This window comes from Staurois parvus, unplaced genomic scaffold, assembly GCF_062004578.1.
Source record: "Staurois parvus isolate SC_StPar_1 unplaced genomic scaffold, SC_StPar_1.0 ptg000566l, whole genome shotgun sequence".
In the NCBI taxonomy this organism is placed as follows: domain Eukaryota; kingdom Metazoa; phylum Chordata; class Amphibia; order Anura; family Ranidae; genus Staurois; species Staurois parvus.
The window spans coordinates 1892270-1919720 of NW_028318362.1; the positions used below are offsets into that span (position 1 = coordinate 1892270).

At 38.8% G+C, this 27451-nt stretch overlaps 1 protein-coding gene across 1 annotated transcript in view; it reads left to right on the plus strand.

The window, feature by feature from the left end:
• BMPR1B (bone morphogenetic protein receptor type 1B) overlaps positions 1-27451 on the plus strand; it is a 658563-nt gene that overhangs the window by 99509 nt on the left and 531603 nt on the right. Inside the window, exon 2 of the mRNA XM_089691636.1 lies at positions 1736-1767. The gene's annotated coding sequence lies outside the window, so the exon portion shown is untranslated. The remainder of the gene's footprint in view (positions 1-1735; positions 1768-27451) is intronic.

The following is a 27451-nucleotide window of genomic DNA, read 5'->3' on the forward strand; positions in this document are numbered from 1 at the left end:
AACTGTATTTATACTGAGATTTAATTACACACAGATGGACTAATGGACACAGATTTACTAATTAGGTGACTTCTGAAGACAGTTGGTTTCACTATATTTTAGTTAGGGGTATCAGAGTAAAGGGGGCTGAATACAAATACATATATATTATATAGATATTTATTTGTAAAACATTTTGAAAACTATTTATCATTTTCCTTTCATTTCACAATTATGTGCCACTTTGTGTTGGTCTGTCAAATAAAATCCCAGTAAAATACATTTACGGTTTTGATGGTAACATGACAAAATGTGGAAAATCTAAGAGGTACGAATAATTTTTCAAGGCACTGTATTAGAGTACAGTACAGAACACAGACCACAGTCCATCCTCCCTAAACTCTCCTAGTTACTCTGCATTGTTTGCTACAAAACTGAGAACTGGGGTCACGGAATAGCCAACGTGCCCCTGGAGGTATGTCCTCAAAGCTTACCGGTGCCCAGTGACCAAAAGGGGCAAGCCTATTAACCCACGGTGTATAAATAAGTTGCCTGTGTCCTGTACCGTACTTTAACCTCTTAAGGACCGCCCTATAGCAGATATACTGCTACATGGTGGCATCTGTGTGCAGAATCACGATTTTGTATTTCCGGGTAGGGGGTGCACGCACCCTACCCACACTGCCATTCGCGACCGGGGATGTCAATCACCGGGTCCCGGCCGGTAATTACCTTCCAGTGCCCAGTGATTACTGAGCATCTCCGATGAGGAGGAAGATTGTTTTGTGTACAAGCATTCTTCCTTCTTGTGGGCTCGAACACACTGCTCCGGATGGGTGTGCACAGTACAGCCATCCCGATCAATGTGCTTACAGTGAAGAACACCTCCCCCACCCGCCCCCTAGTAAAACACTCCCAGTACACAGTTAACCCTTTGATCGCCCCTCACATAAACCCCTTCCTGCCCAGTGCCATTAGTACAGTGTCAGTGCTTTTTTTTTTTAGCACTGATCACTGTATTGGTGTCACTGGGGTGACACCAATTTAGTCCCCCCCCCCAGTGTCAAAATGTTCACCACAGTCCTGCTTAAAGTCACTGATTGCCGCCATTACTAGTAGAAAAAAAAATCCCATTATCTATACCGCCATTTGTAAATGCTAGAACTTTTACGTAAACCAATTAATTTACACATGTTGGGATTTTGTTTAGCAAAGACATGTCGCAGAATACATTTTTGCCAAAATTTATGACGAAATTAGATTTTTTAAATTTTATTACTGGACATGTTTAATAGCAAAAAGTCCAAAATATTGTTTTTTTCTCAAAATTCTCAGTCTTTTTTTGCTTATAGCGCAAAAACTAAAAAAACGCACAGGCAATCAAATACCACCTAATTAATGCAATAAATAATTTAATGCAATAAAATAATAATGCAATCAAATACCACCGAAAGAAAGCTCAATTTGTGGGAAAAAAAGGATGTAAATTTAATTTGGGTGCAGCATTGCATGACCGTGCAATTGTCAGCTAAAGTAACGCAGCGCTGTAACACTAAAAATGGCCTGGTCATGAAGGGGGGTAAATCCTCAGGAGGGCAAGTGGTTAAGATATGGGATTTTCAAGTCAATATTCCTCTGTTTCTTGATATATTTTCGGTTTTATTGAAATATGGAATATATAAACAAGAGCAGAAATTGTCTGTCTGGTTTTATAAATTTTTTTTCTTTTCTCTTTATGTTCTCTTTTCTTTTATAGGTGGAGTCGATTGATATACAGAATTTCAGAAGGTAAGAGTTATTTTTATTTATATAACTGCATACATTTAAACGGTTAAACCTTATGTACTTTGCTAAAAAAATTACAATGACAGGCCAGCTGAGAATATGTCCAAGTACTCCAGGACCATGCACATACACTGACAGCACACTACACTCACATAGGCACTCACATATGGTACTCTGCACACATACACAGAACATCCATTGCCTGCATCTCCCCCACCTAACAACAATGCCCCCTTTGTCCCCTACTTAGCACCAATGCCTCCTCCCCCACACTTAGCATCTATCCCCTCTTCCCCCTACTTAGCAAAAATCCTTGCCTCTCCCTCCACTTAGCACCAATACCCCCTCTCCCTCCACTTAGCACTAATGTCCCCCTCTCCTACCACTGAGCACTAATGTCCCCCGTACCCCACCTAGGCCCATTGAATTAAAAAAACACCCTGGTAGAAACATTGTAATAAATCTTGAGATGCATCTCACTGCACCTGTTTAACAATGCATTGGTGTGCGCCAGAATTGATATATCAAATTTAAGATATCACCATTGGGCTTGGTTCAGCAGGGGTTTGGCAACATTCTAAGAATTTTGGATGTTAAACCCTGTTGAGATCAATGGAAGCCAATTCTGTTAAAAATGTTCCCATTTTCCCATTTTCTGAGCCAAGGGGGTGGAAAAAAATAGGATGCGGGGATGGGCACTGCCCTGGGTAACATGTACCAATACGTAAACATTTTTTTTTAAAATTCCATGCAGCCAAGAGTATTGTTTTTTTTTAATACTGACATTTACAAAGGAATACATTTTAAAATAGCTGGCAAATGACAATGTATTTTAAGGGACATTTGGAAGGGTGTTGTTTTTGGCAATGAATGCCATTTGCTGCCCATATAAACTGTTTTGTGTTTCTCTTTGTAAATGTAGTTTTTACTGTAGCACATCCTGCAGAAAGAATGAAAAAAATGCCCTTTGAGTCTGATATGGATTTTAAGAGGGTACCGCAGCCAAAACAAGAACAAATGTGTGAGGCCCTGCCTTAAAATCAATACCAGACCCTCAATCTAAACAAGCAGGTGAGCATGCGCCCCCCACCCATGCCTTCAACATGTGGTTGAGGACAAGAGCTTCTTCCCCACAATCCCTGACTGTTGGTTGTTTTGTCTGTGAGAGGGAGTTTATTGGAATCCAGAAGCCCCCTATAACAATATATAAGGGGGCACCCAGATACTGCCCCCCCCCCCCTTGTGAATGAGTATGAGGTGCATATTAAAAAAAAAATGAACCTAGAAATAAAGACACCCAAATGGTTGACAAGTGTTTTTTTTAACCACTTATTAACCATCTATTAAACCAAGATTGTATTACCCCCTTCCTGTCCAGGCCACTTTTCAATTTTCTGGGCTGTCACATTTTGAATATCAATTACTTAGTCATGTAACACTGTACCCAGATTCATTTTATATACTTTTTGAAACAGATAGTTTTCTTTTGGTGATATTTAATCACTACTCTTTTTTTTTTATTTTTTGCTATATTAAAAAAAAGGCTGAACATTTTGAAAAAAATGTTTTTCTTAGTTTCTGTTATAAAACTTTGCAAATAATCTTTCATTCTTTGGGCCAAAATGTATTCTGCTACATGTCCTTAGGGATATATTATTTAGTATATGTAAAAGTATATGTAAAAGTTATAGAGTCTACAAACTATGGTATATGTATATGAAAATTTATCAGTCCTGATGTACTGACTGCCATTCTGATTTCTTGATGCTCTAAAATGCCAGGACAGTAAAAATGCCCACAAACTAGCCCTTTTTGTGAAGTAGACAGTCTGAGGTATTTAGTAAAAGGCATGGTGAGTTTAGATGTCAATGTAAATTTATATCACAATTTATTGGAGAATGAAGAATTTAAATCACATTTGTTTGGGAGTGGCTATTTGACCTAAGCTGAAAGCTGGCTTTAGATTCTGGGTCATAGGAGTGCTAAAATTAAGTGGACTCATGTAACCCACATGAGACCTATGGCCAAACAAGCTTTAAGCAAAGAGAATTAGGTAGGATGTGTTAGGAGAATTAGGTAGGAGTTAGAAAATAACATCTAAAAAGTGTAAACTGCATTTTGTAATTTTTTAATACATACAAGGTATGCTATGTGAATGGGGACGTGTATCAAATATAAAGTAAACGTTATCCAATTTGGTTGCAAATGTAGAAATAAGCATGAAGGGGTCTTGGAAAGCTCCAAATCATTGCTTCTACTGTAACAAAGTGATTGCTGAATAAAGCTTTGGACCCATTCTGGAAATCCATGGTGTGCTGGTGATGTTCTCTCGCCACAGCTTTAGTTGACAGCTGGTCCAGAGGCAAGTCTCTTGGTGGTCAGATCATGCCTGCATATTCAACCATCTTCTTAGGTTAATGGTAATTTTTTTGCCAGCTGGCATTAACTATTCAGGTTTGATAAAAAAAGCGATTGAAGTTTTTGTTTTATCTTACACTCTCTTATCTTTCTAGGGTAATGTAGTTTGCATGTCAGTTGTGTATATTAATGGATTGTATGAAGTAATAGAAAGTGCATGTAATGTAACTAGATAAAAGTATTGTGTTTTGTGAATGTTATCTGCCAGCCTTTAATCACACTTTCCAGACTGATGTGTATACTATACATAAATGTTTACTTATTAAGTGGTTATAAAACACTGAGTACTGAATATGTGAATCAGTCACTTAATTTTAATAATTATATCAGGACCTGGACACATATTTAATTGTCATTAATTAAAAAAGAACAGCACAACTGAACTACTTGAAATGCCAAGCCTTTTATACAGCACCTGCCCTCCTTTTTTTACTCACCTTATCTTCCTATTGCAGTGACTAACATTCTGTTACTAATTTAAAACATGAGAAGCAAAAATAAAGTCTCCTAAACTCCAGCCAAAGTTGTTTTCAGTTTTGAAATGATGTGAACCTCAGATTTTTATTGCTGTCTGGTTCCTCTTATTTTCTGTCCCCTTGTGAGTGGAAATCTCTGAAACAGAGGCATAAGCAGCAATAAAAACACCTTTTAATAGAGCAGAAAAAGGTTAGAGCCTTCATCGGGTTCTTATTGCTATAGGTGTCACTGCTGAAGAGATTTACCCTAACTTTATGTCTTTGTGAACATTGTATGTGTCAGGTTGTCTTTGGAACAAGAAGAGGGGGGGAAACTCCTCAGCAATAGAAGCCAGGCATAAATTATATCTCTTCCTTAGTCCATCCAAAAAAAGAAAGACAACATTTTGGCTGGTGCTGAACTTTGCATTTTTGTGGGTAGAAACGGGAGACAATTATTTTGTATATGGTACAATCAAATATACAAATTGTACAAAAATAGTGCCTACTTTGGAAAAATAGTCATGCATGGAGTGGCATTGAAATCTGCAGTAATGAGGAATGAAGAGGGTAGATGTGTATGTTACTAGTTTTACAGTAATTATCAATTGAAAAATATAAGCATACTAATTTTAATTATAAATCAAGCATCATCCAGCAACAACAATTAAATAATTGTAGGGACAGTAACATTTTTATATATTGCTAAGTTTGCAAACAAAACTATTCAAAAAGATGTATTTATTCTACAAAGAGACAATTACTCCTAAATAGGATTTCTTCAAAAAGGTGGGCTTAAGACATTAAAAAATATTAGCTACCTGGCCCACATTTGACATGGGTTCAGGTGACAGACAGAAATGAGGGTTGTACAGTTTTCTGTAACATGGCACTATCACTAAGATTTTGGGCTATGTTTTTGTCAGTGTTTGCTCCATACCAATACTTTTCAGCTGCTGGCCAGTGGACTGAACACATTCTGTTTGTTGCTGCAACTAGTTTTTGCACATTGATAAGCAGAAAAGAGATGCCCTTACTATTTTATAGCATGAACTGTTTGGATAAGTGTGTATTTAGGGAAAATGTGGAAGTGTTAGACATGTAGTAACAAAGATGATACAGTATCACTTGATGAGATGACATAGAGTATGTATTTTTACATAGACACAGCATACGTTGACTGTGAATGCTGAGGAGCTTGTCGAGATTGATGAGTAGAGTTTATGGCCTCCCATTAAAAATATGTTCTTCAGCACTTAGTTATACTTGCATCTGCATCTGAAGTTTTCTCTTAAGCCTAGTACACACATTGAGTTCTTTTTCATTCAACCCAGTGGATTGGGTGAAAAAAGAGAAATCGCTGTACTAACTAAGCGATGTTAATGCAATGATTTCTCCCACTGTGCCTTTACGTTCTGACAGGGGGACTCCCCACCACAACACACTAATCAGTGCTCGCAGCCATTGGCTGCGTGCACTGATCAGATGCTGGTTTTCCAGCATGTCCCTTCAACAAATCCCTTTACTTAGATTGACTTTTGTTGAAAGGATAGCTATACACACGGACCAAATATTGGCCGGTTCCTTTTGAACCCAGCTTTAGTCCCTCTGATCCTAAATTCAGAGCAGAATTGCCACTGTCATTAAATCTGTGCTTGATTGCACTACAGTGTGATGAAAATATGTTGCAGGGTGCGTGACGATCAGCATTGTCATTACCTACCCACTGATTTTAGGATTGGCAGCACTACCTATGTTGCTGAAATGCTCCCACTGTGAGCTTCAGTATCTGGGAGGGGGCGTGAGTGCAACAAAAATGAGTGAGGATTATTTTTATTATGAGATTTGTGGAAAAAATAAACATATTTTGTGATCTGTTTAGATCCTATAGATGCACTTTAATGATATTACAATGTGCTGTCATAATAATTAGACAAAATAGCATTTCCTTATTATATGCAATCGAATCGGTCACTGTGACTAAATATTTGTTATACAATTGAAAAAGTGATGCATTAAATCACTGCAATTACAGTCACCATCATATCTCTTTACAAGCCGTGATCAAACATTTACATTTTTTCTGCCAGAAGTTCTGGTACTGTGTAGATAATTTTGGATACTTGTCATTGTAGATTTTTTTCCAGAAAACTGGTTTTATCTGCTGATCCACTTCCTCTTTCAACTTGTGCATGGTAGAGTGATCAGTGGGCTTCCACTATCCCCGATAACTAGACTGTATTGCCTTGATCATGGCGGGTGGAAAGTTACTACTTTAAGAATACCCAAAAAAGGGTAGCAATCTGAGGTAAGGCTGCATGTGCAATTTTGACATACACAAGCTGCTATCTCCTCTGCTGTCTCCTTCATTTCAACCTATAACTAGTTCACTACAGTGCAGGTAAAGAAACAAAATGACAGCATGATCAAAAATGTATTATTGGAAAAAAACTGTAAAAATGTAAGCCATAAGATTTTCTTTCCTAATGATTGTCCTGCCAGGTTTCTCTTATTTTAAAGCAACTCTATTTTGGGGTTACTCTTGGGTAGCCCATCAAAGAGCAGCATCAGTGATTGACAAATTTATATTATTATTTATTGTTACAAATTATTCAAAATAAAAGGAATGATTTCCTACTGTCATACAATAACTTCTTCATCATAGGAAATCTTGCTGTTACATTATGGTGTGTGGTTTGTTGCTTGTAGGGAGTACTGTGCTAGTGGGTGCACTAACCTGCACCTCCATATATAGGTGCTGATAAGTGCATTTTGAAAGGCCATTCCCACTTTCAAGCATGCCAGTTTGGGTGATCCAATGCAATTCAAGTTCATTGGAAAAAAAATCTCACCTTTTATTTAAAAGCAATAGTATATAAAATGTTATTTATAATTTTAGGTTGCAGAAGAATTATACAAATAGAAATCTAAGCAAGTATAATGTTATGTTAAGCATTATGTTTCAAGTTTTGGTAATAGATTGCACATATTCAGTGACAAGAAGAAAGCGGCAATTAGCCTATATTCCATTTTTACTTTTTTTCTTTGGGTGATATGAGCTATCATGACTCATTTCATAAGATTATTTTATTTCCCTGGTGAATTGTAAAGTCAAAGTCTTTTCCCCTTAAAAATTCTTTGTTATATTAAGGGCAATGAAGTGTATCTGGATAGTGAGAATATATCATAAAAATACTTTAAAGGGTTTCTTTTCTTTAAAGTGCCATAATTGTGCCATACAATAATTTTATAAATCTGTATGGGCAAGCTGCCACGATGAAGAGAGCATATAATTTTTTTCTTCAACCAAACTACAGAGGGATGATAAAAGTAACTTGTTAATCTGGTGATCCAAACGGTCATTTGCTGTAACTATTGTGCAGTTAGGGCAAGAGTTCATATGTATACTAATTATTCAAGAATTACTTGCTCCCTGCCCTGCGCCCTATATCGCTGAGCCCGATGTTGCTCCATGGCTTACGAGTCTGGGACTCGGTACGTTATTCCAGTGGCCTGATGTCACCCTTTCTGCCTTTGCTTCCAATTGTTAACAACCCTCTTTTCCCACCGGGTTTAGATCACCCAAGGGCGTTCTCTTGGTGGGTGGCTCATGGGTTTTCGCAGGTACGACACTTTTTGGTTTCTCGGTCCTTCCCTACCTGGGATCTTCTTCGGGAGTCCCGGGATGTTCCCCCGGTGGAATTTTTTCGATACCTTCAATTGCGGCACTGGCTACTCTCGCTGCGGGGCACTTCTTCTTTTCCATACCAGAAATCGGCCTTTGAACAGCTTTGTCAGCAGCGCCCGGGCGCCCCGGGCCTTATCTCCCTTCTTTATGCAGCCTTGAACAGACGCCCGTCGTATACTTCTCTTTCATATGTTGTTCAGTGGGAGCGTGACCTGGGGGTGGATGTGGATCCGGAGGACTGGAATAGGGCCTGGTCACTCATAGCTAAATGCTCATTCAATACCACCACGCTGGAGGCAGCCTATAAGGTATTGTTTCGTTGGTATTGGGTTCCGGCTCGTTTGGCCCAGGCTAATCCCGCTTGTAGTGATCGATGTTTCCGGGGTTGTGGCCATCGTGGCGATGTCTTGCATATCTGGTGGTCATGCCCGAGACTGGTCCGTTTTTGGTCTCGTGTATTTGGCCTCCTTTTCACGTTGTTTCATCTATCCATACGCCGGGATGCTCGGTATGCCTTGCTTCATTGCCCCATACCGGGTCTCTTTGCTCATCAGCAGAAGCTGGCGTCCTATTTGTTTCTGTCGGCCACCAGAACAATTGCTCAGGCCTGGAAGAGTCCGTTTGTCCCTTTTCAGGGGGTGCGGGATCGTATGACCAATATGATGCTTAATGAGCAGATGTCGAGCATATGCAACGACTCCCAATGTAAATTCTCGAAAATATGGGAACCATGGTTGCAATATGCCTTTCCCACGCTTCCTTTGGCTAGTATGGGTGTGTACTGACGTTAGGCACTGGCGTTTGATGGTGGCGCTCCTGGATCTCTGCCCCCTCTTCTCTTTTTTTTCTTTTTCTCTCCTCTTATTTCTCTTCTCTTTCTTTCTTTCCATTTCTGTTAGTTTTTTTGGGTGATAGTTGACAGTTGCCTTTAATTGCAGTTAGAATTTCATTACCGTCATTGTAACCTATGTGCCATTGATAGCCCCTGCGTGGGCGTACCTTCTGCCTTGTTGAAGTTAGAGCACTGTTTTTCTTTTATTATTATGTTTTTTATCTTATCGGTGCAATTGATAGCCCCTGTGGGGGCATGTTTTGTCGCCTCTGTTTTATACTGCTTAAAACTAATAAACACTATTGAAATACAAGAATTACTTGCTAGCTTGGGCCACAGGCATAGTGATATAACTGGGAAAACTGTGACTTTTCCTGGTTATTGCAGCACAGTCAAATCTACAGACAGGTCTACAAAGAAGTAAAAAACTTATGAAAAGTAGAAAATATTTATCTTGCCTTTTGCTTTGGTCATGTTCTAGCATTTCACTTGTATACTATAATAAGTTTTTATATGTGTGATGGTCAGGTGTACATAAGCTAAACCCCTATTCAATCAGCGCATCACACCCTAAAATAATATGATAGTGCTCTAAATAGTTGCAGCTAAAACACTGTTAGTGACTTCACAACACCTGTACCAAATTGAATAACAATAAAGTGTAGCGCAACAGACTAATATATTATAAAAATTATTATTATTATTATGATTTTTACAATGTAATATATTGTCTGATGATATGATAATACATAACTTGGAAGAGTGTTGGTCATCAGTGTAATATTTATATTTTTTAGATATTTCATATGTATTTTTTTCATCTTTTTTCATTTTTTAGTGTGTCCCCAGCTTTGAGGGATCAGGTTTTCTTAACTTCCTGGTCCAGAGGTGCCCCAAGATGGTTAACAACATCACTTCCGAATTTGGAGGTGATCCAAGATGGCCGATGACATCACTTCCAGCTTTGGAGGTGATCCAAGATGGCCGATGATGTCACTTCCGGGTTTGGGGTGTGTGTGTTAACCAAGATGGCCGATGACATTATTATTATTATACAGTATTTATAAAGCGCCAACAGTTCGCTCAGCGCTGTACATTACATTGGGAGACAGAACATGCGACAGTACAATAACAATACAATGCGATACACGAGGGGTTCGAGGGCCCTGCTTCTTGGAGCTTACAGTCTAGGAATCACTTCCGATGGCCAGTAAGTGATGTCATTTCTGGGGGTAGGGAAAAGGGATACATGGGTTATTTAAGGGCTCCACATTTGCTGGCTCCCTGCCTACTAAGGAAGCCCGAATTTGGGGCATAACGCCTATAGGTGGAAGGAGCTGAGCCCTAGATGTTTTGAACTGATGACTATCCAGGAGACCTGGGTGGTGAGCCATGTAACGATATTATACATTATATGCTGGCTTGTTTCTTACATTTTGTAAGTGTTTTTAATCTGGACGCTAATAAATTGTTTTATAAATAGAGAGCACTATGGTTCCACTTTTCTGTTTTTTATAATACATATTATATAAGAGACTTTTTCATGGGACTTTAATTATTGTTTATTATTACTTTTTATATGAGATATTAGTTTGTTGTGTTACATATTATTGTGATTCATTTTAGTACAAGTGTCCATAAACATTTGGACATATAGGGGTTGATTTACTAAAGGAAAATAGACTGTTTGCAAGGGAAGTTGCACGTTACAAGGGAATTTTCCTCAGAGCTTATTGAATGAGGTGAAGCTCTGCTTCCACCATCCAATCATATGCAAGCAAAAATGCAGTTTTTTTATTTTCCTTGCACATGTTTGGGTATTCTTTGCAAAGTGAAATTTCAAAGCCTGTTTGTCTTTAGTAAATCATCCCCATAGTGTAGAACCTAAGGAAAAATAGAGCCACCAAGGGGACAGGGCTCTGATCTGAGGCCAGTAAAAGAATGATATGAGGAGGCCCCTTATTTACTGCCATAGTACAGGTCAGGCTGTGGGTCTGCTTATGCCTGTTTCCAGACTCACAAATCTTGAGCAGCTACAAAAACTGCATCAGCTAAATCTACAAAGGTTCTCATTTACCCAATCTTTAACATTATAGAACAAGTCCAGTTAACTACTACTCAACTATACCGTGACCTGGATAAACGAGAACCTTCACAAACCTTGGTCCAAATGATAATGGTAGCAAATATCCATGCTGGAACTCATTGGAACTGAATAGGTGGCCTGGATACTACAAAGTACTAACATCTTCATAATTACAGAACAAGTCCAGTTGAATGAGGCACACTACTACTAGTTTCTAAAACATTTTTGAGATATGTAACAACGATTTGTTAATAATTTTAGGTATATCTGAAAAAAACGTGCAAAATGTAACAATGTACAGTAATCCACAGGAACAGGAACTATTTACATATCAACTTTCAACTGTCCTTTTAAACTGTCAAAATTGATTTTAGGTTGTCATATTGTATATTACAAGTGTGTATATTAACCATTGCCTGTCCATAATATGTTTAGTAACATTCTCTATTACATTCTCTGGTCACTGACAGCTGGGCTCCCTAATGACTATCATGAACCTATAGGAGTGGTTCTCAATCCTGTGATCATTATGTATGCTTTGATCACATGCAGGCTGGGGCGCTCACTGGTAAAGATGAAGCCTTCAGAATGCAGATAAACATGCTATCCTCAGGTGGCAGTGTGCATTTGCAATACTACCTCTTTAATATTGTAATTGACAGATACAACTACTTGTTTTTAAAAAAAATCATACATTTACTGTATATCCCCTTATATTTCTATAAAATAAAAACCCAGCTAGTTCTGCCCCCTGCCACCTCCTGGGCATAAGCAGAGTGCACAGTAAGTCTTGGGACTCTCAGTTGTCCTATAGCAGTGAGATTCGAAGTGTTCGGCCAGGGTATGCACAGGTGAAACGGCTTGGCAGATTTCCATTACAGTAGTGGCAGGAAGCACTTTCACTTGTGCATGTCCGTAAGAAGTGGGCAGAAGAGTAATTTGCGAACACTTCCTGTACAGTGCAGTGTGAAGGGAGGGCACCAGGCCCTACCCGCAGCCCAACACCAAACTTCATCCATAGCCTGGCACTAGGCCCTGTCCACAGGTTAGCAACAGGTCCTGTCCACACCCTGGCTTCAGACCCTGCCCAGAACCCATAGACACTGTAATGATGCATAGTTTTGTACTCACCGATACCCCATAAACATACCTGCCAGCACTTCAATTACATGCATTTTGGCACTCAGTGACACTGAAACATCACACCTATATTCTTCCCATTCATTTGTTTCTCCCTCTCTCTCTCTCTTATAAAAATAGGGCAGAGTATTTTTAATAAAACAGTGTACCAAATAAATGCCATATACAGTCAGGTCCATAAATATTGGGACATCGACACAATTCTAACATTTTTGGCTCTATACACCACCACAATGGATTTGAAATGAAACGAACAAGATGTACTTTAACTGCAGACTGTCAGCTTTAATTTGAGGGTATTTACATCCAAATCAGGTGAACGGTGTAGGAATTACAACAGTTTGCATATGTGCCTCCCACTTATTAAGGAACCAAAAGTAATGGGACAGAATAATAATCATAAATCAAACTTTCACTTTTTAATACTTGGTTGCAAATCCTTTGCAGTCAATTACAGCCTGAAGTCTGGAACGCATAGACATCACCAGATGCTGGGTTTCATCCCTGGTGATGCTCTGCCAGGCCTCTACTGCAACTGTCTTCAGTTCCTGCTTGTTCTTGGGGCATTTTCCCTTCAGTTTTGTCTTCAGCAAGTGAAATGCATGCTTAATCAGATTCAGGTCAGGTGATTGACTTGGCCATTGCATAACATTCCACTTTTTTCCCTTAAAAAACTCTTTGGTTGCTTTTGCAGTATGCTTTGGGTCATTGTCCATCTGCACTGTGAAGCGGCGTCCAATGCGTTCTGAAGCATTTGGCTGAATATGAGCAGATAATATTGCCCGAAACACTTCAGAATTCATCCTACTGCTTTTGTCAGCAGTCACATCATCAATAAATACAAGAGAACCAGTTCCATTGGCAGCCATACATGCCAACGCCATGACACTACCACCACCATGCTTCACTGATGAGGTGGTATGCTTAGGATCATGAGCAGTTCCTTTCCTTCTCCATTCTCTTCTCTTCCCATCACTCTGGTACAAGTTGATCTTGGTCTCATCTGTCCATAGGGTGTTGTTCCAGAACTTTGAAGGCTTTTTTAGATGTCGTTTGGCAAACTCTTATCTGGCCTTCCTGTTTTTGAGGCTCACCAATGGTTTACATCTTGTGGTGAACCCTCTGTATTCACTCTGGTGAAGTATTCTCTTGATTGTTGACTTTGACACACATACACCTACCTCCTGGAGAGTGTTCTTGATCTGGCCAACTGTTGTGAAGGGTGTTTTCTTCACCAGGGAAAGAATTCTTCGGTCATCCACCACAGTTGTTTTCCGTGGTCTTCCGGGTCTTTTGGTGTTGCTGAGCTCACCGGTGCGTTCCTTCTTTTTAAGACTGTTCCAAACAGTTGTTTTGGCCACGCCTAATGTTTTTGCTATCTCTCTGATGGGTTTGTTTTGTTTTTTCAGCCTAATGATGGCTTGCTTCACTGATAGTAACAGCTCTTTGGATCTCATCTTGAGAGTTGACAGCAACAGATTCCAAATGCAAATAGCACACTTGAAATGAACTCTGGACCTTTTATCTGCTCATTGTAATAGGGATAATGAGGAAATAACACACACCTGGCCATGGAACGGCTGAGAAGCCAATTGTCCCATTACTTTTGGTCCCTTAATAAGTGGGAGGCACATATGCAAACTGTTGTAATTCCTACACCGTTCACCTGATTTGGATGTAAATACCCTCAAATTAAAGCTGACAGTCTGCAGTTAAAGCACATCTTGTTTGTTTCATTTCAAATCCATTGTGGTGGTGTATAGAGCCAAAAATGTTAGAATTGTGTTGATGTCCCAATATTTATGGACCTGACTGTATATGCTTAAAGTAGTATTAAACCCAAAAGCATACAGCTATTATAATGCAGCTTATCAATTCGTAGATGTGAAGGTAGCATTAATTTTCTTTTTTAGGCTTTCTTTTCTTTATTTTCATTTGGTGATCCAGCCAGTAAGTCTGTTGGCTCTTCTGCAAATGTAGCAGTTAGAGTACTGAAACAAACCATTTACTAGTGACATGGGGTTTGTCTTCAATTTGTTCCCCCTTGCCCCAGACTGACAATGCTGCTCTCCAAGTGTGCCCCTTTACTCCTTCATCCAGAGTAAAGGTACTCTAATGCAAGAAGTGTGTTACTGACCAGATCACCAGGTAAAAACAAATGGAATAAAGCATAAAAAAGAAAACTAATATGCCACCACATTTAAGGATTGGTAAGCTAGAATACATACAATTTTTGTTTTTTCTTTAATACCTCTTTTAAATGATATGTATAAAACATTAGGTATGCAAATTAGTCAAGGATTTATTGTTCGCGCTGCCAAAAATGTGAATCAAAATTACTAAACAATTTGCCACATAATAATGTCCAATGTATCAAGTGCCGATTCTTAGGCACATATACATGTGAGTGTGGTGGTATTGTTAGGTTTTAAATGATTGAATAAAGCGGGCTGCGTTGCGCAATGAACCTTTTTCCTGATACTGTTTTTTGAGTTGTGGTGTATTGCATGGGAAGGAATCATATTCCTAGTACATATGAATGGTCAAGTTGGTGGCAAGACACACAGTGGGTCCAACCAATAAAAACAAAATTAGTCACCTGTTTTTTTCTGTTACTAATGGAACCAGTTGGTTTTCAAGCAACTATTATTTGAATGGGACTTACTGATACATTGGACGTTATTTGTATTGTCTGATGTTGTTTATTTATTTTTTGTGTTTTCACACGTGGCAGATTGTTTAGTAATTTTGATTCACATTTTTTGGCTGCGCGGACTATATACACTTTTATAGGACTCACCAATGTGAAAGTTTGACACGTTTTGAAGACTGCAGCAACCATAATCACATTCATCTGTGTTTTCTTATTTTTACGTTTTTTTGGTTTTTCCTGTGGCGCAGTTTTCATTGTTATTTGAAGGATTTATTGTTAACTGACACTGACTGATGCTGTTTAATTTGGCCTAGGCATCTAGAAATCAGTGAACTCTGGTCAAGAAACAGTTAAAATGGATGTAAAAATGGAAGAAACGGATGTAAAAAATACCACATCCTCTCCTATTGTACAATATTGACTATAGCAGACTTTTAACTTCAAGAGGATTTAAGTAAAAACATGGCATATAAGGTTGTAAGGCAGGGGTATCAAACCTAATTTCATTGCTGGCCACATCAGCATTATGGTTGCCCTCAAAGGGCCAGTTGTATCTGCCAGACTATATAAATGTATCTTCTCTTTATCATATTAAATAATTGCCTCTGCATTTGATTATTACTAGTTTTTAAGCTGTGAAGGGCAGGTGCAGTCCGACACCGAGCCCACTCACACTCCTGTAGCAGATGATGCAAGTCTGACAAGGAGGGTTGCACATCGCTGGTATCATTCGCAATAGATTTTATTGGAGACTGCTGAGACAGAACATGGTTCTGCCATGGTATACTGTCTGAGGAGTCTCCAATACAGTTTCTTGTGGATGATACCAGCGATGTGCGACGTGACATCACTTTGACAAACTGACAAAATGCTTTGGCACACAATGCCACACACGAGTCACTCAGGCACAGAATGCCAGCCATAATGCCATAATTGTTAAGCCATCTTCCCTTTACTGCTCCTTGGGAGTACCACAGGGTTAGGTCCAACCTCACTGTATGCTAGAACCACAGCATTCCACTTCTGTCAAACTGAGATTAACAAGGTGCTTTTCTGTATGATGCCAGTCTCTCTTTCTCTAGGTCCCACTCTGTAGCTCTACCCAGCCAGGCATGCTCCCAGTTGTTACTCTCCTACTCTTAGTTGTACTAGTACGTACATCAGAGAACATTTAACCTGGCCTAAAAGGCCTTTGGATCCTGCTTATGGTCCACAGACAACCATTACAGAGTCAGGGCGGCTACAGCTGGTACTTCTGGATGTTGAATCACTTCACCCTGGGCTTCAGCCCAGTTAAGGGACCTTGGCAGTAGCTTGCTACATCCACGTTGCTGTGGGGTGTTTGGCCCCATGACCTGACTCTCTGGAATCGTCCCATCCTGGTACATATATGGGCAATACCTCAATCTATTATATAACTACAGGAAGGCTTTGTCTAAAAGGGGACTTAATTACCCACTATTTAGGGACAGAGCCACCAAGTGGCAGACTAGCTAACTGCACCTGCTTTCAATGTAAGGAAAACAAATATACATCTCCTAGCAGCAGATTAAAATTACTGCATTTATTTTTCCAATGCCAGTTTGCAAAAAGAAAACATTTTATTGGTTTCTTTGAATGTCTAGCCTATAATGTTTCAGTTTTTTCCACTAAGACACATTTGGAGATGTGTATTTGACTTCAGTTGCTGTCCCTTCTTTTGTTTATAATAATAAGTTAGGGACAGATTTATATTCTGTATGCAATTTGCATAATAAATTAAGCACTTCTGCAACAGTTCTGAGGTTACATTTCACTGCTAATAAGTGCTCACAGTTGTGGCACAACAGAAAAAAGAGGCAGATTATCACAATTTGGACGCACAATCATGCAGCAGTAAGGGCTAGTTTACATTACAATTGCTCTCCGAAGAGCGATCCATATTTGGATCACTCTTCAGACAGCATTTGACATGTTATTGTGGGGTAGTTACAGAACCTATTCAGTTGAATGGGTCGGGTTCAGTGGTCAGTACTGCCTGCTGAACATGACAGCAGGGGCCATTTTTGCCATGCTGCGATGCTTATGTGCTGCTGCTTATGTACACACCAAGGGGAGCTACATGGTTTCATCCCCCATTCCCCCAGCAGCTAGTGTAAATTAGCCTAAATGTGCTTTGTTCAGAACTAACCCAAATATTAATGCAATTTTGTTTAAAGCAATCTTCACATTAATGAAAGCTGTAATAAACTCTCTTGTAAAAAAAAAAAAAGGTCCAGTAGCAGGTTAATGTCATAATGTGCTAGAATGCGGTGACCTGTAAAGCAGATCCCTCTAGTAGTGTGCTGTCACCGCTGACAGGGCTTCCATCTTCACCCTGCTGTTTGAAAGCCTGGGCCACGATGATGTCATTCCTGTGCATGGAGTCACATTTTGGCGTTGCATGTGCTCTGAATGGACGGGACATTCAGAGCGCAGTGCGCATGTTTCAGTGACATCATCGGCTGCTACAAATGTATCTCCTAAATGATGCAAGTACCTACAGGTGAGTTTTATTATAGGCTTACCTGGAGGTACTAGTGAAAAGGTGGACTTTTCTACCACTGTAATACAATGCTGCTTTATGCTAACATTCATTCACTTTAACTTTAGTATTTGACCATGTATAGTGATTGGAATTAACCACTTGCCCTCTTGATGATTTACCCCCCTTCATGACCAGGCCATTTTTTGTGTTACGGCGCTGCATTACTTTAACTGACAATTGCGCGGTCATGCAACACTGCACCCAAATTAAATTTACATCCTTTTTTTTCCAACCAATTGAGCTTTCTTTCAGTGGTATTTGATTGCCTGTGCATTTTTTATTTTTTGCGCTATAAGCAAAAAAAGACCAACAATTTTGAGAAAAAAACAATATTTTGGACTTTTTGCTGTTAAACATGTCCAGTAAAAAAAATTTAAAAAATCAAATTCAATATCCCAATACATGTAAATTAATTGGTTTACTTGAAATTTATAGCGTTTACAAATGGCGGTATAGGTAATGGAATATTGTTTTCTACTAGAAATGGTGGCGATCAGCGACTTTTAGCAGGACTGCGGCGGACATTCTGACAGGGGGAGCAAACTAACTTGGTGTCACTGACATCCACAGTGATACCAATACAGTGATCAGTGCTAAAAAAAAAAGCACTGACACTATACTAATGGCACTGGGCAGGAAGGGGTTAATGTGAGGGCAATCAAAGGGTTAACTGTGTGCTGGGAATGTTTTACTAGGGGGCGGGGATGTGTTCTTCACTGTAAGCACACTGATCAGGAAGGCTGTGCTGTGTACAGCCATCCCGAGTAGTGTGCTCGAGCTTACAGGGAGGAAGATTGTTTGTAAACAAAACAATTTTCCTCCCTGTCGGAGATGCTTGGGCATCACCTGGAACCGGCGGGTAATTACCGGCCGGGACCCGGTGATTGACATCCGCGGCCGCGAATGGCAGTGCGGGTAGGGCACACGCAGCTCACATGCGCCCCCTACCCAAAAATGCAAAATCACATGTATATATATATATATATTTATATATATATATATATATATACGTGATTCTGCGCACAGGTGCCGCCCTGTAGCAGTATATCTGCTATAGGGCGGTACTTAAGCGGTTAAGCAATCAATAGGTCTTACAGAAAAGCCTGCTGGAATATATATACACACTCAATGTGTAGATATGACAAAAATAAAGTAAAAATAAACTAGAGTTTTAGACATCCTCTAATTGTATCCAAAGTTCTGCCATACCATTTGCCAGTGTAAACAGAAAATAATGAAATACATATTGTACATTTACATATGTAACACTAATTGTTTGCAGCAGTGCGGCAAGTGGACTACTGAGTCTGCAGATTTATAGAAGTTTTGAATGGGCAGTGTTTTCCTTTATCTGAGATTCTGACCATTGATTAAAATATTGTTTGACATTCTTCATTTCAAACACTAAAGAAAGGCACTGTATTTTACATGATGCTGAAAGCTCTCACAGAATAACCCCAATATATTAGAAATCCCAGCAGACACTTGCGCAATCAAACTGAACTGTTTGTATATTGAATATATCATTATTCAAAGACTTAAAGACTTTGTGGAGTGCAGATGCTGAATGTTCTAAGTGAGACTTTATTTATACAGTAGTTGGAAACTGTGATGGTTTCCTGGTATGGCTCATATCACAAAAACTCTTAATTGTATTTATTTTTTTCTTTCAAATCTTTGCATACATTGATAAATCATATTTTTAAAGCATGTGTTTAAACGGGTCTGAAAAGCAGACCATGCTGTTCATTGTACTCACCAATATTAGATATTTAAACAGAGACTGCACAACAGAGTGCTGCTGTGTCTTTGTGTTATTTGGAAACCAGAATAGAAGAGATGTTCCTATTACTAGAGATAATAATATACTGTAGATTGACTTTTCATCCATAACTCCAGATCATGTGGAATCTGTACAGATTCAGCAGAAGCAAATTTGTTTGTAGCAAAATAATGCTTTTCATTTTGTTAAATTGTTCCAGGTATTTACCATTGCCTATTATTTCTACACTTCTGGGGTTCCTTTCTCTGCTGCCTGCCTCTCTGGTATTTTCATCCACTGTTATTTCAGACCTGATCTGCACATAGGCACACTCTAATTTATAGACAGACTCTAGCTTATAAATTTTAAAAAATGAATAGTCATGCAGAGGATAAAATAAAAAATCCATCTCTAGCATTGTCCCCTGCAGACTCACTGGTCTATAATCCTGCATTAGTCATCTTCCAGGTTTAATAATCCATGCCTTGGGGTATGTCATCAAGCCATCTTGAGCAGCAATGGTATTACATTATTATGAGCAAAGTGAAGGAGATAGCAAAGCTCGGGTTGGCTAAGTGCACTATATTAGTGCATGAATGAAAATGTTTCTCTTTTTATATTTCGTATTCTAATTGCCCCAAATTTTCTGGCCCCTAACTTATAATTTATTGTTTCACTTTTCATCTAAAATATGTGTTTAATACACACACACACACTTATGTTTAGTAGCCAGGTAGGGAGTGCCTATTACAGATTTACTGTGGCAGAGCTGCCCCACTGCAGCAGGATACACACATGTATGTATTCCAGGTTTTCTGGGTAGGGGGCATGGTCATGCACCTGCCACCCCAGCTGTGCCTCCCCAGGCTGTGTCTGTAATTCGCTACAGCTCAAGCTGATCAGCTATATTCTGGCCCATAATGTATTGCCAGGACCTGCTGATCAGCTGAGTGAATGACAGAAGAGAGCCCTGTGCTGGTAAACAACACAGGGCTCTCTACAGAGTGCAGTGATGTGGCTGTATTTTTTTAAAATAGTCACATTGCTCAGTAATAGTAGCACACATTACACACAGTAAACATAGTTAGGCACCCAGTTAACCCTTGGCTTGCCCCTAGATGTTAACCCCTTCCTAGCCAGTGTTATTAGTACAGTGACAGTGTATATTATTAGCACTGATGACTGTATTAGTGTCCCTGGAGATGCCAGTGTCATTTAATCAGTTCCTACCCAGCATCAGTGTTAGATTGCCTGTCACACTATCACAGTCCCACTATAAGTTGTTGATTACTGCCATTACTAGTATTTAAAAAAAAAATTTCCAGTATATATACCATCGTTTGTAGACTCTATAACATTTATGCAAACCAATTAATACACACTTATTGGGATTTTTTTTTTACCAAGGAAGTACAGCAGAATCCATTTTGGCCTAGGTTTATGAAGAAATTAGATTTTTCATTTATGTCATAAAAAAAAAACAGTGATGATCAAATACCACCAAAAAAGTTCTATTTGTGTGAAAAAAATGGTATAAATTTTATTTGGGCACAGCTTTGAATGACTGCGCAATTATTGGTTAAAGTAGCACAGTGACGAATAGCAAAAAATGGCCTGATCGTGAAGGGACAACAACTGGTGATTTCCCTATGCTTTGGGGAGATTTCTTCTTACTTCCTGGAAATACAGAAAAATATCCTCAACTGGATATGGATAGCAAAAAAAAAAAGACAGATGTCATTGTCCCATATACAATGGTTGTTCTTTTCCTGCTGTAATCTTTTGCACAGAGGCACTTAGTTCAAGTGCCTCTGTGCAAAGGATTACAGCAGGAAAAGAACAACCACTGTATATGGGACAATGACATCTGTCTTCTTTTTTTGCTATTCATGGTAGAGAAAGGGCAGCACTCGGATGGTTATGGATCTATTGAATACAGGAAACATTGTTACAGAAGGACAGAACACAGGGATGTCCTCATCTATGTGCTGCTGCTCCTTCATTTTAGTTGCAGGATGGGGCGGGTCCTAGACCAGGCTGTAGTGGTTAATTGCAAGGAATTGGCTGTAGTTTCTGAAAGGGGTGTCAGCATTACAATACAGAATGAACAGAATTACATTTGCAGGTTACAAAGTTCACATTCATTTTGTTATGTACTGTGTATTGCTGTTTGCATTCAGCTTTTGTTTGCATTCAGTTTGAGTTCAGCTTTAAGTAATTCTAGCATACTGAAAATTCTGGATATATGTGAATGCTTTTGTGGGAACTAGAAAATGTTACCATCTTTATGATTTTCAATTTATGTGACTCTTGATGCTTTATGAAACAAAATGCAAGTAACTAGAGAATATTTCCATCTTCGCTTCATTAATGATTAGAAGCAGCAGTGCACATCTGTAAATAATATGTGTTCTTCTAGAATATTTTTCCATTTCTTCCAAAGTAAACTATTTTTATATTTCAACAAACAGATGTGAATATCCAAACAGTAAATAAACAAATTCTGTTAGCTATACTATTGTCAAAGTTCCCATTGTCTTGTTAGAATTGGCTTGAAGCAGTGAGAAGTTAGTCATTGGCCATTGGAAAAGTACTACTGTACCTTGTTATTTGTAGTTTTATATAATTTTCAAGCTCATTATAAGGTCTGCCTGACATTGCAAAAATATAAAAAAGGATCGGTTGCTTTTGTTTCCTTTTAAACAGCTTTGCTTTGAAAACCTTAGTGTTCCTTATACACAGGTTGATCTGATAGTTGCAGATAAACTCCAGACAGATAAAAAGTGCGCAAATTAGTGGAGCTCAGTTGTCATTAACACATCACTGAAAGTGTCAAGTTTTAGTGAGCACTAGGAACAACAAATCAGAGAGCAGCTAGCACAAATAGGTGAACCTACTTGATCCACAAAAATATAAATATGTATAAAGGTGCAGCGCTTGTGTATTATACAATCAAATATGTGAAAAACTAAATCTCTATGTGGACTTATCATAAAATTCAAACATATAAGTGGTAATAACCATGAAATAAAGTACAAAAGTGAAGTGCCCTTCAGTGTTAATGAAAGTCAATAATGACCAAAAAATTGAAGTGACATCCATGCAGAGTACATCCATGACAATCCTCCATGTGATGATCGCGGCGTCAGACCCCAGCCCTTCTCACCAAACTCGTGACCGAAGGACTAGCCAATCTAAAACCGTGCTGTCACGTACGTAACAATGCCACGCCCAGCTGCACGCTGCACAAAGATTTTCCAGTTAATGGATCACAATCTGTGTATCTGCAGCCTGGGAGCAATTGTTACTGGGTCAGGTTAATTACGCAATTAACCCTTCACACTGCCACCACCTCCTTTTTGTACAGAGAAAGAGGAAACTCTGCAATATCAGCAATAACACTATGATGTTGAATAATCGTCTGTATACCACTGTCACCGCAGGCAGGGCATATAGAGGTTTAAACACACACAGTAGCGCTCTTCAGAGACAGGGGTTCTTAGTTTGCATTAAAGGACTTTAGAAACAGTTCAACACTTTCAGAAAGTAAGATTTATTACTAAAAGGTCAAAAGGGTGCAATAAAAATATTTACAGAAAAAGATGTAGCTAATATATATATATGAATATACAGGGAGCAATAACACAGCAAAGATATAACAGAAAGAAGTTTAGAGGGATAAAGTACTTGCCGTCAGCCTTGGTTTAAGCAACTTTCAAGTGTCAGAGCAAAAGGGCCTTATCTTCCAAAGACGTTCCGATGTTAAAAGGGAGCTTCTTCAACGTCAACTCAACTCAGCAAGCATAACTTCAAGCATTTTTCTAGGAACTCAGCAGGGTGTCTCCTTAAAGCAGAGAACCAATCGCCTCATTTTTAACATTCTATCCACGGGTAGATTAATACACAGAATCATCTGCTGAACATCTAGATATGAAATATGACATACCTGCTGGGATGGTTAAGGAGATATCATTTTCTGCTCTCCTGTTTGTGTCAGCTAGGGCGTGTAATATATCAGACAACTTGTATTAAAGTGACCGGTCTGAATATATTCCTGGTTTTTACATAAGTCTTTCATATTCCAAGATAGATAAACATAGGGGAAAGTGGATTTTGAATGTGATGTCTGCTTTATGGTTTATCTGGAATGTCTTTGAAGCTCAGCAAGGGACTGGTTTATGGTTTTACGATCCTTTTCCAAGCAGAGTCTCGCAGACATATGGGGGCCAGGCAAATTGGGTTTTATAGCCATGAGCTCTCCCGCTGGGCCCTGATGCCTTTTTGAACTCAGCATCCAGGGACCATGTGTCACTAAACAGAGAGGGAGGGGGGATGAGGGAAGCTGATTTGGGAGTAGAGAATGATAGAAGATGGAGGCCTTTGCCAAAATTGCATCCGTCTCTGTGTGCACGATTGCTACACTGCCTCCTACTGACGCCATCACAATACACCATCTTAAATAGCCCACAGGCGCACAAATAAACGGGTGCCATTTTGTTGTAGATCAAAAAACTCATCTTTATCAGGTTAAACCACCATTTTTTGAAAGGTTAGGTCAGCAGTAATTACAATTCACGAAGCCCTTAAACGCATGGATTAACGGGCATCAATTTATTTGAAATCACAAAATCTCGCTCTTACACAGGATAATGTGGATCCTGACACCATTTTCCCAGAGGTCAAACAAACGCCAGATTGAATAACAGAAAAGGTGCCAAATCCCAAATGTAAAAAAATGCTTAAAATAAGATTTTAAATAAAAAGATTACATCAAATCCGAAACCCCCCCCCCATAATCTTAACAAAGATGAGGTTAAAAAGGTTAAAAATATATATCAGTAATAAAATATTAAAAAAATAGAATAAAGTAATGGTCCACTTAAGAAACCAAAATAAGCAAAATATAACAATAAAGGATAAAAAACATAAAATTTCATAAACTATAAATCATTCAACAGTACAGAAAAGATGCAAGGGAACATGTTTATATCTTACGTCGATAGGTCCCAACTCTGAGGATATATAGACATGGACCATATCAATACACAGATGTAGACCAACTGGTAAAACAATCAAAGATATCAACTGTTATCGATGAAATGGGCCATTACTTTATTATATTTTTAAAAAATTTTATTAGTGATATATATTTTTGACCTTTATTTAAATCATCTTTGGTAAGATTATGGTTTTTTTTTTTCAGATTTGATGTATAGTATTTTAAGCATTTTGTTATGTTTGGGATTTGGCACCTTTTCTGTTATTCAATCTGGGTTTTGTTTGACCTCCCGGAAAATGGTGTCAGGATCTGCATTATCCTGTGTAAGGACGAGATTTTGTGATCTATAATAAATTGATGCCCGTTAATCCATGCGTTTAAGGGCACGTAAATTGTAATTACCACTAATCTAACCTTTTAAAATATGATGGTTTAACCTGATAAAGATGAGTTTTTTGGTCTACAACAAAATGGTGCCCGTTTATTTGCGTGCCTGTGGGCTATTTAAGATGGTGTATTGTGATGGTGTCAGTAGGAGGCGGGTCCCTTTGAGAACGTGCATGTGCTTGAAACATGTCAGAAAGAAGCCTATGTGCTGACGTCATGACGCCGAGTCCATGCGATGGTACGGTGGCCATACTTGTAAGTGTGGCTTTTTGTTTTATGCTTTGCTCCACGTGGATGTAATCGTTTTAATCAGTAAATACTACACTATATGCTGCCTTGGGCTCTGGTTTGTGAGCTCTTTTTTAGGATTTGCCACTGCAAGGCCCCATGTCTATTCCTGTAATGGAGAAGTAATATGCTCTTCAGAGGGATTTCTGTATAAAGCCTGGGTGTTTTGCCTTTTTGAATTTGCCTCTGCAAGGCTGCATGTCTATGGATAAGTAATATGCTCTTCAGAGGGATTTCTGTATAAAGCCCAGTTGGTTTGCATTTCTGGTGAGTGCATAATGGTGAAGGATTGTCATGGATGTACTCTGCACGGATGTCACTTCAATTTTTTGGTCATTATTGATTTTCATTAACATTAAAGGACACTTTTACTTTTGGAGTTTTATTTTATGGTTATTTCCACTTATATGTTTGATATTATAATAAATCCACATGAGGATTTTGTTTTTCACATATTTGATTGTATAATACACAAGCGCTGCACCTTTATACATATTAACACATCACTGAATGTATTTTTTTAAATACAAGCAGCACAAGTAGCCAGTCAGCTGTGCTTCAGTGCTCATATGCTAACAATGAGCATGCTGATATCAGGGGACAGCGAAGTGACTCAATTTACAGCTTATTCTTTCACTGTCTAGTATTAAGTGGGGGTGGAAAGAGACCTGTAAATGTTATTATCCCATACATGAGATGAAAAATCTGTCATTTGGACCGTTTGTTTGTTTTTTGTCCAGTTAATGGGCACACATATAAAATTGTTTTTGACTTTTCAGTGTTACAAAAATGGAAAAAAAAGGAACAGGTTGGATAACTTATGATAAACGAACGATAATATGAAACGTTAATGTATTTATCAGCTGTTGAAAAACAAACTGTTCATACTGTGCGAACTATGTGACAACATGAATGAAAATTGGATTCCTTTATGTCCATTGAGCAATTTATCGTTCAAAATTCAGTCATTACATGATGGCGCTAGCGTTTGCTTTCACGACCAAATGTTTGAGTTTGAGCGATTTTGAGCAATTTTTTGGCTAGTGTATGGTTATCATTATTCAAGTGCAGCTAAGAATAATCAGGTATTCTGTCCTACCAGAAAGGGCTTTGCTGTATGAATCTCAGGACCTAATAGATAGGAGTACAAATTCTTTGGCTGGCAAAGCAGGTCTTATATAAGCATTTCATCTGTCTGTTTAGCTTATTGCCTAGAGTTCAGCTTTAAAAATGGCAATTTGTGTAGCTTTAGATGTGGCATGAATATTGCAAATGTGATGTAGCTTTTGACCAACATTGATTTTTGTGTATGTAGTTGGCTAATCACATTAAAGTGGATAGAAAACCTAAGACTGACCATAGATGGTTCGAATCTCTGCCAGTTCAGCAAGAACTGGCCAAGATTTGAACCATGTATGGGCAGGCTGAATGTACCTGTTGATCTTTAAATCAGCTTGGGTACAACTAGCCTGCCAGATTGTACATGCAATTATTGGAAGTGGCTATTATAGCCACTAGCAATAATCACTTTCTTCTCCTGGCAGGGGGCGGTTTGCCCCCCTCCCCAACCCCGCTGAGAGACCACAATGGCTAGGCGGGAGGGAATCCCTTGTCAACACTGAGTGACTACGAGTTGCAGGAAAGAAATTTACTCTGTCTGTGACCTGCCTAACACAAACTGTTCTTGAAAACTTTTACAAATATCTGTACTGCATACCCTGTGCAAAAAAAAAATCGGTGTTTGCCTATTTTTAATACAGTCCAATCATGTGATCCTGCAACCCTGGCTCCCCTGTGTCAGTGAGCAGCTGCTCTAGGGGAGAGAAGGGAGAGCTAAGACCATTGACAACAGTACTCTAAACACAGTTGAACCCGAGCTGCAGGATAACATGACCAGATTAATTTAAACAAAAAAAGTAAGTACACTGATTTTGTAGGTAGAAGGAGGGGAGAGGGAATGTTTTCAGTAATTGTTTTTTTAACCTTAAATTATCAACCAATGGGCAATGACCTAAAGAACAAGGCTTAATCTTTTTAAATGAGGAAACTTTGCAAAGCAGCAGAGCTTACACATTTGTTATGGTAGGAAGATCAATGTTTTAGCAATTTTTGAAACACAATTTCCACTCCTATAAACTGAGAATTCCCAGTAGATGTAGAATGTCTCATGTTGATGCCCCCTGGGGGTGAAATTCAAGTTGGGGCTGTTTTCAGACACATCCAGCAAAGGAAGAAGACTCAGAATTTAATTGATATACTGTATTTTATTTCACAGTTAGCCTGGAAGCAATTAGAATTCTCTTGAAGGGGTTTCCAAGTAAACATGGGCCATAGATTTTTTTAAAGTAGATTTTTATTGCACTGTTAGTTAATCATATGGGCACTGAAGCTGCATCTCAAAGGGCTTCCTTGT